This window comes from Vipera berus (genome assembly GCF_964194415.1).
Source record: "Vipera berus genome assembly, chromosome: 3".
NCBI lineage: Eukaryota > Metazoa > Chordata > Lepidosauria > Squamata > Viperidae > Vipera > Vipera berus.
The window spans coordinates 3,274,234-3,287,411 of record NC_138204.1 but is presented as its reverse complement, the minus strand read 5'-3'; the positions used below and the strand labels follow the sequence as shown (position 1 = coordinate 3,287,411).

At 47.4% G+C, this 13,178-nt stretch overlaps 1 long non-coding RNA gene across 1 annotated transcript in view; it reads left to right on the top strand.

Moving 5' to 3' along the window:
* LOC308665726 overlaps positions 1-13,178 on the top strand; it is a 183,002-nt gene that overhangs the window by 29,044 nt on the left and 140,780 nt on the right. The gene's annotated exons all lie outside the window — the stretch shown is intronic.

Genomic DNA, 13,178 nt, shown 5'->3' with positions numbered 1-13,178 from the left:
TTCTAGTCCCACCTTAGGCATGAAAGACAGCTGGGTGACTTTGGGCCAATCACCAGGAGTTGGTGAGTTCTAGTCCCACCTTAGGCATGAAAGCCAGCTGGGTGACTTTGGGCCAATCACCAGGAGACGGTGAGTTCTAGTCCTGCCTTAGGCATGAAAGCCAGCTGGGTGACTTTGGGCCAATCACCAGGAGACGGTGAGTTCTAGCCCCACCTTAGGCATGAAAGCCGGCTGGGTGACTGTGGGCCAATCACCAGGAGATGGTGAATTCTAGTTCTACCGTACACATGAAAGCTGGCTGGGTGATTTTGGGCCAATCACCAGGAGTTGGTGACTTCTAGTCCAGCCTTAGGCATGAAAGACAGCTGGGTGACTTTGGGCCAATCACCAGGAGTTGGTGAGTTCTAGTCCCACCTTAGGCATGAAAGCCAGCTGGGTGACTTTGGGCCAATCACCAGGAGACGGTGAGTTCTAGTCCTGCCTTAGGCATGAAAGCCAGCTGGGTGACTTTGGGCCAATCACCAGGAGACGGTGAGTTCTAGTCCTGCCTTAGGCATGAAAGCCAGCTGGGTGACTTTGGGCCAATCACCAGGAGACGGTGAGTTCTAGCCCCACCTTAGGCATGAAAGCCGGCTGGGTGACTGTGGGCCAATCACCAGGAGATGGTGAATTCTAGTTCTACCATACACATGAAAGCTGGCTGGGTGATTTTGGGCCAATCACCAGGAGTTGGTGACTTCTAGTCCAGCCTTAGGCATGAAAGCTGGCTGGGTGACTTTGGGCCAATCACCAGGAGACAGTGAGTTCTAGTCCCGCCTTAGGCATGAAAGCCAGCTGGGTGACGTTACGCCAATTACCAGGAGACAGTGAGTTCTAGTCCTGCCTTAGGCCTGAAAGCTGCCTGAAGGACTGTGGGCCAGTCTCTCTTTCAGCCCAACCCACCGCACAGAGTTGTTGTTGTGGGGAAAATAGGAGGAGGAAGGAGTATTGGGCATACTCACTGCCTCAAGTTCCTTTTGGATTAAAATTAAATAATAAATGTGCAGAGTGCCAAGAATGGAGAAGGGTGTCTGGTGTCACTTTGGATCAGAGCCCAGATGTGGTGTATGTAAACTATCTCCTACTGCAGACACATCTTCAGCAAATGACCTTTGGGAACGGTTTCGTAACTGCTCCCTTACATAAGGTCTTCTCCACCACCATAATACTCATTTTCCTTTCCTCCCACACAGGCAGATCCCCGCCTGAGGTTTAAAGGCCTTGTGCTGAATTTCCTCTGGCTTTGATCAGCCCTAGAGGCACAGCAGCATGCATAATTCTGAATTTTATATGTAGATCTGGTGGGGGGGTTTTTTAATCCCATTTATATCCCGCCCTTCTCCGAAGACTCAGGGCGGCTTACAACCTAAGAAGCACAAATCAATGTGCTTAGCGATAGGCTTCATTCTATGTATATGCCTGCTTATTAGGGCTTTCGGGGGGCCCCCAAGCAGCATTTTTACAAAGTCAGCTTATTGCCCCCCAACAATCTGGGTCCTCATTTTACCTACCTCGGAAGGATGGAAGGCTGAGTCAACCTTGAGCCTGGTGGGACTCGAACCTGCACTAATTGCAGGCAGCTGGTGTTACTTAAGGAGGCATTAGCCCACTGCTCCACCAAGGCTCTTTTGATTCGACCTTCGGCCCATCTTTCGGTCAATTTACTTATTCGATTTTTATCCCACCTTTATTATTGTTTATAAATCACACAAAGGGGTGAACCCATCTTCCTCTTCCTGTTTTCCCCACAATAGCAACCCTGTGAGGTAGGCTGGGCTGATAGAGGGACTGGGCCAAAGTCCCTCAGGTGCTTTTCATGCCGAAGGCGGGACTAGAACTCACCGTCTCCTGGTGATTGGCCCAAAGTCACCCAGCCGGCTTTCATGCCTAAGGCGGGACTAGAACTCACCATCTCCTAGTCATTGGTCCAAAGTCACCCAGCCGGCTTTCATGCCTAAGGCGGGACTAGAACTCACCATCTCCTAGTCATTGGTCCAAAGTCACCCAGCCGGCTTTCATGCCGAAGGCGGGACTAGAACTCACCGTCTCCTGGTGATTGGCCCAAAGTCACCCAGCCGGCTTTCATGCCTAAGGCGGGACTAGAACTCACCGTCTCCTGGTGATTGGCCCAAAGTCACCCAGCCGACTTTCATGCCTAAGGCGGGACTAGAACTCACCATCTCCTAGTCATTGGTCCAAAGTCACCCAGCCGGCTTTCATGCCGAAGGCGGGACTAGAACTCACCGTCTCCTGGTGATTGGCCCAAAGTCACCCAGCCGGCTTTCATGCCTAAGGCGGGACTAGAACTCACCGTCTCCTGGTGATTGGCCCAAAGTCACCCAGCCGGCTTTCATGCCTAAGGCGGGACTAGAACTCACCGTCTCCTGGTGATTGGTCCAAAGTCACCCAGCTGGCTTTCATGCCTAAGGCGGGACTGGAACTCACGGTCTCCTGGTGATTGGCCCAAAGTCACCCAGCCGGCTTTCATGCCTAAGGCAGGACTAGAACTCACCGTCTTCTGTTTTCTACCCTTATGCCTTAACCAACAGACCAAATTGGCTTCATGCATCTTTGATGCAGTTGTTATTTTAATGTCGATGGGGATTCTCAGTCCTCCAGGTCCTGGTTGTCCCAAAGGAGCTTTTTCACGAGGTAACTGGACTTTCTTGTTTTTCATTGAAGACGTTTCGCTTCTCATCCAAGAAGCTTCAGAGCTGAAGAAGCCTCTTGGATGAGTAGGGAAAAACATCTTCGAAAAAAAAGAAGAAAGTCCAGTTGCCTCGTGAAAAAGCATCTTTGGGACTCGTTTCGATGCGTTATTTTGATCACCCTGTTGGTTGGTGTTCAGCTTGTTGTCGATGATGACCCGTTCTTTCTCAGATGTCGCCCTTCCAAGTCTTCCTTCTTAATCCTGTAGGTATGTCCTGTATATTTCCCCCCCCCCTAATTACTGTATATGCCTTTCTTTTTTTTTAAAATGAATTTTATTTACATTTCGTGTTAAAAACACACCATACACCAACACAGACAAAAAAAAACATTTACAATATACAAAAAACGAAGAAATCGAAAAATTGAAAACCATTTCAAAAATTTCACATTATATCTACTTCTAAACTAACAATTATGTTCCACTCATTAAGTCTCTTATAACTATTCAACTCCAAAGCTTATTCATTAACAAAGACTATGTCACTTCATTTTTGACCAACCTCCAAGCCACCCTCATTTCTTTAATCTTTTATCCGTCCAAATATACCATTTATTCCATGATAGAAATGCTGGTGTCTCTTCTTTACCCTTCAACTTCTTGGTCAATGTGTCTGCTTCTGCACAATCAAGTATTCTCCTAATTATAACTTCATCCGGCGGGGTATGATTTGCCTTCCAAAATTGAGCATACCCCATCCTTGCCGCCGTTAAGATATGTAAAACCAAATACCATATTTCCTTCTTAATATTTCCAGGCCTGGAGCCAAGCAGATACGTCTCTGGTTTAATTATATGCCTTTCATTGTTGGAGGGCGTCTAGTTCCTCTTAGCTCAGTCTTCCAGCCTATCCAGGTTAGATTACAATCTCATTCTGTCATGCTGGATGTTCCTCAAATGAACCAGTTTTGCATCATTTGCAAATCTGGGTGTTGCTTTGTTGGTTGGTTTGTTTTGCAATTATAGAATTTTTAAATAAGAGTGATAAAAACTAATGGAAACTAATGTTTAAGATAAAGGGAGGGAGGGAGTAGGGAAGGGAGGGAGGGAGGGAGGGTGAGGAAAAGGAACGAAGGAAGGAAGGAAGGAAGGAAGGAAAAAAAATAAGATTCAGAAGGGACCTTGGAGGTCATCTAGTCCAACCCCCTGCTCAGGCAGGAAACCCTATACCATTTCAGACAAATGGCTGTCCAGTCTCTTCTTAAAATATTCCAGCGTTGGAGAAGGAAGGAAGGAAGGAAGGAAGGAAGGAAGGAAGGGAGGGAGGGAGGGAGGGAGGGAGGGAGGGAAGGAAGAAAATGGAGAGTGAGGGAAAGGAAGGAAGGATGAGGGACGGAAGGAAGGGAAGGAGGGTAAGGAAAAGGAAGAAAGGGAGGGAGGGAAGGAAGGGTGAGGAAAAGGAAGGAAGAAGGAGGGAAGGAAAGAAGGAAGGGTGAGAAAAAGGGAGGGAGGGCAGCAAAGATGGAAGGGAAGGAGGAAAATGAAGAGAGTGAGGGAAAGAAAGGAAGGGTGAGGGACAGAGGGAGGGAAGGAAGGAAAGGAGTGAGGAAAAATAAGGGAGGGAGAAAAAGAGAGAGGGTAAGACAGAAAATTGAGGAGGAGGAGGAGGAGGAAGAGAGGGAAGAACGTAGGGGTGAGGAAAAGCAAGGAAGAGAGGGAGGGAAGGAAGGGTGAGGAGAAGAAAGAGAAGGAAGGGAAAGGGAGGGAAGGAAAGGAAAGGCCACTTTCCGGCAAACACCGTAAATCACAGAGGCTGCAAACCGACACGCTGAGCGTCCGTAACGCAAAATCCCCTCGAGAGTCGGGGAAGAGTCCCTGAACGTTGGAATTTTGAGCCTAGGTCGTCAGTCGTAAGTTGAGGACTATCTGCAACAACGTTGAATAAAAAACGGGCCCCGGATAGATTCCTGGTTATATCGCTGTCCGATTCATTCAACCTCGGGGCCTTCTGACACTCTCTGGATGTTTGTCAGGCCACAGATGGTGGACCCACACATTGTGTAGCCCCACCCAAACCACACTTTTAACAGGCTGTCGATGAGAAGGCCCTGGGGAAAGCGGTCAAGCCTTTTGCTAAACATCGAGGCGGATCATATCCACAGCTTTCCCCCTTCTCCACTAAGTAGTTCCCTTGTCAACAAAGGAGATGAGGTGTTCTGTACCAGCCTGCTACCGGCCCTGCAGCAAAAGCAGGGACAACCCCTTTACAAACGGCAAGAGGCTGGAATTACGCCTGCCAAATTTATTAACATAAAACAGAGCAAGACAAGACACCAACCATGAAACAGGAGCTAAGAAACAGGAACTATCCAAGCGGTTGCCTTCAGCAAACCAGCCCTCCCACGCATTCCCCTTTTATACAGTTCAGGGCATGGCTTCTCTCTGCCTCCTTCCGAGGTGCCCCATTGCCTTCCTCTGTTTACTCCTGATTGACTGCCTCCTGCGTCGGGCGTCCTTGAACAGGGCCAGCTGTGGGTCATCTTCATCCACGCTGTCAGGCTCACACCGCTGGGTCTCCGTCGTGACCAGGTGGGAGGGGCCTGGCTGAGGGCTCTGCGGAGCCTCAAAGCCATCAGCAGCAAGCTCTTCAACACCCTCCTCCTCCTCCTCTGAGTCGTCCGACCCAACTGCCGAACCCACAGGCTGACCCTGAATCACAACATGAGGTTTGACTCTTGGAGAGCCTATTGTCGAGGAAGTTGAGTGGCACTCTCAGCACTCTAGCCCTCATTGAGGGGCGGCAGTGAACTCATGCATTCATAACCTTGGCAAACATTTAGCGGGATGCACCCAGCAAGCGGGACATGCAAATCAGCCCTTAGCGTCCAACAAAACAGCTGCCTTTAAGACACGTTTCGCTTTGATATGTCCTTTTATTCTTATATCGCTCATAAGGCATCTTAGGCTCTTTCTAGCTCCCCCAAACTCCCCCCCACACACACACACTTTCATTTTATTTATACATGCATGAGGAAAAACTTGCAAAAACAGCTGTCAAATCCTTCTGTCCTTTTTGCTGTTTTGTTAAAAAGGCTGTTTGGCTTCAGGAGTTGGAAGCCGACTTCACCTGCCTTTTTCTTACTGGAATGTCATAGTTACAATACTGTATATGTTCAATTATCTTCCGCAGCGTACTTGTTTTGTGTACTTTGTTTTCAGTGAGTTGCAAACCTGCTTGTAAACATCAGCCTGCAGCAGCCACCAGATAATGTTTGAACTGAAGTTTGTGTTATGGTGTCAACTTCCACATACGTTGCCACAAGCAGGGACCAACTTTGTCAAAATTTTGCGGGCGTCTGAGGCTATGCTTATGCATCAAACTTGCAGACGAAATGTTTTATTGGGTTATGGCAGAGTTAGATGAGCAGATAAATCCCTAGGGTTATTGTAGCTTAGATGTGAGACTCATTCCATCCATCCATCCATCCATTCATTCATTTATCAGAAAATATTTTATTTTTTTTATTTTTTTATTTTAATTCCATTTATATCCCGCCCTTCTCCGAAGACTCAGGGCGGCTTACAAGCTTAGCAGTAGCCTTCATTCTATGTATATGCCTGCTTATTAGGGCTTTCACACACCCCCAAGCGGCATTATTACAAAGTCAGCTTAATTGCCCCCAACAATCTGGGTCCTCATTTTACCTACCTCGGAAGGATGGAAGGCTGAGTCAACCTTGAGCCTGGTGGGATGCGAACCTGCACTAATTGCAGGCAGCTGGTGTTACTTAAGGAGGCATTAGCCCACTGCTCCACCAAGGCTCTTAACCATTTTAGCTGATGGTTAAGCTGTGGAAACTCTTAACTTGGTGGTCTCTTTCCTCTCCACAACCACCACCACCACCCCGCCTTTCTAGCACTGATGATGTTACCTAGTTGGGTAATGAAATGTCTGCAGGAAAACAAGCAAGCCTCACAGAGCACCAAGTACCCCACAATCATCTCCTCCTCCTCCTCCTCCTCCTCCTCCTCCATTCCCTTCTAGCATTGATGATGTTACTAGTTGGGTAATGAAAAATATGCAAGAAAACAATCCAGCTCAGAGAACACCAAGGACACTACAGTTCCCTTCTTCCTCCTCCTCCTCCTCCTCCTCCTCCTCCTCCTCCATTCCCTTCTAGCACTGATGATGTTACCTAGTTGGGTAATGAAATGTCTGCAGGAAAACAAGCAAGCCTCACAGAGCAACCATGACCCCACAGTCTTGCTCCTCCTCCTCCTCCTCCTCCTCCTCCTCCTCCTCCTCCTCCTCCTCCTCCATTCCCTTCTAGCATTGATGATGTTACTAGTTGGGTAATGAAAAATATGCAAGAAAACAATCCAGCTCAGAGAACACCAAGGACACTACAGTTACCTTCCTCCTCCTCCTCTACTTGACAAGATAGAAAAACGTGGGTTAGATAGCATCACCACCAGATGGATTCGTAGCTGGCTGACAGGCCCTACTCAGCGTGGGGTCCTCAATGGAACCGCATCTACATGGATGGAAGTGTGTAGTGGGGTGCCCCAGGGCTCCGTTCTGGGCCCAGTGCTCTTCAACATCTTCATCAACGATTTGGATGAGGGGATAGATGGGGAACTCATCAAATTTGCAGACGACACCAAGCTGGCAGGAATAGCCAATACTCCAGAAGATAGGCTTAAAATACAGGAGGATCTGGACAGACTCGAACACTGGGCGCTATCTAACAAAATGAAATTCAATGGTGAAAAAGTAAGGTTCTACATTTAGGCAGGAAAAATCAAATGCACAGGTATAGTATAGGTGGTACCTTGCTCAATAGTAGCAACTGTGAGAGGGATCTCGGAGTCTTAGTAGACAATCACTTCAATATGAGCCATCAATCGGTTCTTTAGTTCCTCTTAACATTAGAAGAAAGAACAGTGTGTCGTGCAAAATAAATAGGCAGAAATTTGCACAGCCAGTTTTGAGTTTTGGAATTTGACTTTTTTATGGAGGCAGGATTATAATCGGAGAGAGAGAGGGAAAAGGGGGGGGGACCGTGGCTGTAAGTCAGCCAGGGTAGGTTCATCTTCTAAAGCTTTTACAATTCCGTCTATTTTTTTTTCTATTATTTTTTTTTGCTTGCAGCTGCAACAATGACATTTTCTCATTGCTGAGTCACTGTTCTTCCAGAGACCTCTTTTGATGTTCTTCTCCTTCACAGCAACACACGTATTTAGAGCCGTTAGTGGGGGCTTCCCATTCAATTTAGATTTTATTTTTCTAGACGCCACTAAAGATAGGTCTAAGGCACTGATATGTTGCAATGTATTGTCCTCCCATGTCAGGGAGAATAAAGGAAGGGAAGGAAGGAAGGAAGGAAGGAAGGAAGGAAGGAAGGAAGGAGGGAGGGAGGGAGGGAGGGAGGGAGGGAAGGAAGGAAGGAAGGAAGGAAGGAAGGAAGGAAGGAAGGAAGGAAGGAAGGAAGGAAGGAAGGAAGGAAGGAAGGAAGGAGACATGTGAAGACGGAAGGAGGGAGGGAGGGATGGGAAGGAAGGACGGGGAAGGAGAACAAAGGAAGAAAGGAGGGGGAGGGAAGGAAGGAAGGAAAGATGGAAGGAAGGAAGGAAGGAAGAAAGGAAGGAAGGAAGGAAAGATGGAAGGAAGGAAGGAAGGAAGGAAGGAAGGAAGGAAGGAAGGAGAGATGGGAAGAAGGAAGGAAGGAGGGAGGGATGGGAAGGAAGGACGGGGAAGGAGAACAAAGGAAGAAAGATGGAAGGGAGGGAGGGAAGGAAGGAAGGAAGGAAGGAAGGAAGGAAGGAAGGAAGGAAGGAAATGGGAAGAAGAAACGAGTCTGGAGTCATAGACTCATAGTACTGGAAGTGACCTTAAGAGGGCCTTTGACATCACGCGTGCACACACATAATACCATCAAATAAAAACCTATTAAAAAGGAGCAGGTTGAAAAGAGATTGTCTTGGAGAAAATCTAAATCAGACATGTCAAACACAAGGCCCGGGGGGACCGGATCCGGCCCGCAAAGTGGTTTCATGCGGCCCGCGAAGCCATCCTGGAAACAGGGAGGGAACGGCCCCCGCTGCCTTGGCCCCGGCCCAGAGACCCTCCTTCTGCCAGAGACCCCCAGATCTGTCCCACTCCTGCTCAGGCCCCCATAGGCACCCTTGATGCGAACGATGTAGAGCTGGCCACGCCCACCCAGTAGGCCATACGCACTCTAGCCACGCCCACCCAGTAGGCCACGCCCACCCAGGCCACACCCACCCAGCCCCCTGAGGGCAACCGCAATGCTGATGCGGCCCTCAATGAAATTGAGTTTGACACCCCTGATCTACATGTTTGCTAACAGTCAACAGTGGAAACTAATCAATCCACATGAAGACCCATCTCTCTGGAGAAGGCTGTAACCTTGGGGAAGGGAGGAGAGGAGGAGGGGAACAGACAGGGGAGGAAGGAAGAGGAGAGGAGAAAATGGAGTCAGTTCTGGCCATGATGGACACGCCTTAGGAAGACCTGAAAGATCAAGTGAGGGACAGCTTGTTATGGAGAAATTCCATCCGTGTGGTCAGTAAGGGTCAACACAGGCATGATTGAACTTCATCACTGTGAAGACGGAGCTCCTTGGAGAAGTCCAGAAGTTCATCACCATGAGGAATGCCGTAGGGAAGAGAAGGATGCCTGGCAGAAAGATGGATGGACTCAGAGTGGGGATGGGGGCACCAGTGGACGTTCTGAAAGGCCAGGTTGGGGACAGGTCTTCCTGGAGAAGACACGCCTACTGATAAAGGAGAAGAGTTGTAGTTCAGGGTTCAACTGTGGGGTCCTTGAGGCTCTCTGAGCTTATGGGTTCCCTTGCAGACGCTTCATGGCCCAACTAGGGAACATCCTCAGTGCTAGAAGGGAGGAGGAGGAGGAGGAGGAGGAGGAGGAGGAGGAGGAGGAGGAGGAGGACTGTGGGGTCCCTGATGCTCTCTGAGCTGGGTGGTTTTCTTGCAGACGCTTCATGACCCAACTAGGGAACGTCATCAGGGCTAGAAGGGAGTGGAGATGCAGAGAGGAGAAGGAGGAGGAGAGGAGGAGGAGGAGAGGAGGAGGAGGAGGAGAGGAGGAGGAGGAGGAATGGAGGTGGAAGAGAACTGTGGGGTCCCTGGTGCTCTCTGAGCTTGTTTTGTTTTCTTGCAGACGTTTCATGACCCAACTAGGGAACAGCATCAATGTCAGTAGGGGGTTCGCTGTCAGTTTCAGTTCTGGTAGGGATGGTCTTAGAGATTCTTTGCCTGGGCTGCTTACTCTTAGCTTGGTTGACAGTTGCTTATAGGTGGTACCTTGCTCAATAGTAGCAACTGTGAGAGAGATCTCGGAGTCCTAGTGGACAATCACTTCAATATGAGCCAGCCGTGTGCTGCAGCTGCCAAAAAAGCCAACACAGTGCTGGGCTGCATCAACAGAGGGATAGAATCAAGATCACGTGAAGTACTAATACCACTTTACAAGGCCTTGGTAAGGCCACACTTGGAACACTGCATCCAGTTTTGGTCGCCACAATGTAAAAAAGACGTTGAGACTCTAGAAAGAGTGCAGAGAAGAGCAACAATTTTTATTGCATTTTATTGCCCTGTACACCGCCCTGAATCCTTCGGGAGAAGGGCGGTATAGAAATTAAATTAATAAATAAATATTAATAAACAAGGATGATCAGGGGACTGGAGACTAAAACATACAAGGATCGGTTGCTGGAATTGGGGATGTCTAGTTTAATGAAGAGAAGGAAGAGGGGGGGAAGTGACAACAGCCTTCCAGTATCTCAGGGGCTGCCCCAAAGAAGAGGGAGTCAAGCTATTCTCCAAAGCGCCCGAAGGCAGGAGAAGAAGCAACGGATGGAAACTAGTCAAGGAGAGAAGCAACCTGGAACTAAGGAGAAACTTCCTGACAGTGAGAACAATTAACCAGTGGAACAACCTGCCTCCAGAAGTGGTGAATGCTCCAACACTGCAAGTCTTTAAGAAGAGACTGGACAGCCATTTGTCTGAAATGGTATAGGGTTTCCTGCCTTAGCAGGGGGTTGGACTAGATGACCTCCAAGGTCCCTTCCAACTCTGTTATTCTATTAATCTGTTCACCCTCTCCTACTTCCTTCTCTTTTCTTCTGCACTGCTGCCTCCTTTTCACTCGCAGCAGGCAAGCAAGCTGGAGGATGACTAATCTTGGCGCATTTCTCCCCCACTCCAGCTTCGTGTCTTGTCTCGGGGACTTTTATCCAGTCAGGCAGTCAGCTCTGCCCTCTGCTGAAAAACTCCCACCGTTTTTAAATCCCCGCTTAGCAGAGGAAAAAGCTAATAAGAGAGTGACACCCGAAGGAGGATTCTAAACTTTTTTAAAAAAAAAACAAGTTTTATTAATTTTCCAACTTTACATCCAAATATTTAGGAAGCAGCGTGGCGACTGGGTAATCAAAAGTCCAATAACGGAGTCTTTTTGTACATATCTCAGTTTACATCAGCAAAAATTCCCTCTTCCATTTCCCTTAATTACAATATCACAATCAAGTTACTCCATTTCTAGTTGTAACGCGGTCAGTTGAGACATTGATCAATATATTTCTACTTATACTTATCCATGTCCTGTTTTAAAATTTTACCTAATTTCAGTTACAGTGCTCCAAATTAATCCTTCTAGTATCCATAATATTTAGTTTTCGGGTAACCCAAATTTCCCCTATTTCATTACATAGTAGTTCTCATATCTAAAATACACATATTGCTTAATTAAATACATTCTTATTTTATTTCGCCTGGTGCGCCAGTTGCGCCCCTATCTGGACCGAGATGCCCTACGTACGGTCACTCATGCACTCGTTACCTCTCGGATAGATTACTGCAATGCTCTCTACATGGGGCTGCCCTTGAAGACCACCCGGAGGCTTCAGCTGGTGCAGAATGCGGCCGCGCGGGTAGTGATGGGAGCATCCCGATACTCCCATATTACACCCCTCCTGCGTGAGCTGCATTGGTTACCGGTTGTCTTCCGGGCGAGATTTAAGGTGCTGGCACTTACCTTTAAAGCCCTACATGACTTAGGTCCGGGATATTTGCAGGACCATCTGCGGCCGGGAACGAATTCCCATCGCCCAGTGCGCTCAAACAGAGAAGGCCTCCTCAGGGTGCCGTCGGCCAGACAATGTCGGCTGGCGACCCCTCAGAGGGAGGGCCTTCTCTGTGGGGGCACCAGCCCTGTGGAACCAACTCCCCCCTGAGCTTCGGATGGCCCAAAATCTCCAGTCCTTTCGCCGCGACCTCAAAACTTTCTTCTTCCATCAGGCTGACCTGGATTGACGATGGGGTTTTTAAATATGTTTTAATTTTTAACTGTGTAGTTAATTTATTTGGGGGCTGTTATTTAATTCTTTTTTAATTTTTGTATTGTTGTTTTTTTATTGTTGTTAGCCGCCCCGAATCCTTCGGGAGATAGGGCAGCATATAAGTCCCCAAAAATAAATAAATAAATAAATTTCACAAATATGTTCTGTTTCTCATCTTAGGAGCTCATCCGTTATAAATAAAGTATCTTTTATTGTCTCAGTCTAAACTCAAGGGTGCCTTTCTCTGCCACCAGGAGTAGGGACAAAGTTTAGCATCCTGGATGGGAAAGGAAAAAGACTGCAGGCGGTTCTCGACTTACGACCACAATTGAGCCCAAAATTTCTGTTGCTAAGCGAGTTAAAGGAGTTCTTGCCCCATTTTACGGCCTTTTTTTGGCTACGGTTGTTAAGCGAATCGCTGCGCTTGTTAAGTTAGTCACACGATTTGTTACGTGAATCTGGCTCCCCCCCATTGACTTGGCTTGTCAGAAGGTCACAAAAGGGGATCGCGTGACCCCGGGGTCACTGCGACCGTCGTAAATATGAGTCAGTTGCCGAGTGTCCAAATTTTGATTATGTGACCTGACCACAAGGATGTTGCAATGGTCGTAAGTGTAGAAGATAGTCCTCAGTTGCTTTTTCCACTGCTGTTGTAACTTCGAAGGGTCACTAAATGAACTGTTGTAAGCCGAGGACTACCTGTACTTTATAAAATGCTTTGGTAAAATTGAGACAGACAACACCCATCCTGTTCCCACCATCTGCATTCAGAGCTTTTTGGAACAACCTGCAGCCTAGATTTTTTTTTTAAATAATTTGTATAAAAGCACGCAATCTAGGATAGATAGATAGATAGATAGATAGATAGATAGATAGATAGATAGATAGATAGATAGATAGATAGATAGATAGATAGATAGTAGATGTTAGATAGATAGATAGATAGATAGATAGATAGATAGATAGATAGATAGATAGATAGTAGATAGATAGATAGATAGATAGATAGATAGATAGATAGATAGTAGATGTTAGATAGATAGATAGATAGATAGATAGATAGATAGATAGATAGTAGATGATAGATAGATAGATAGATAGATAGATAGA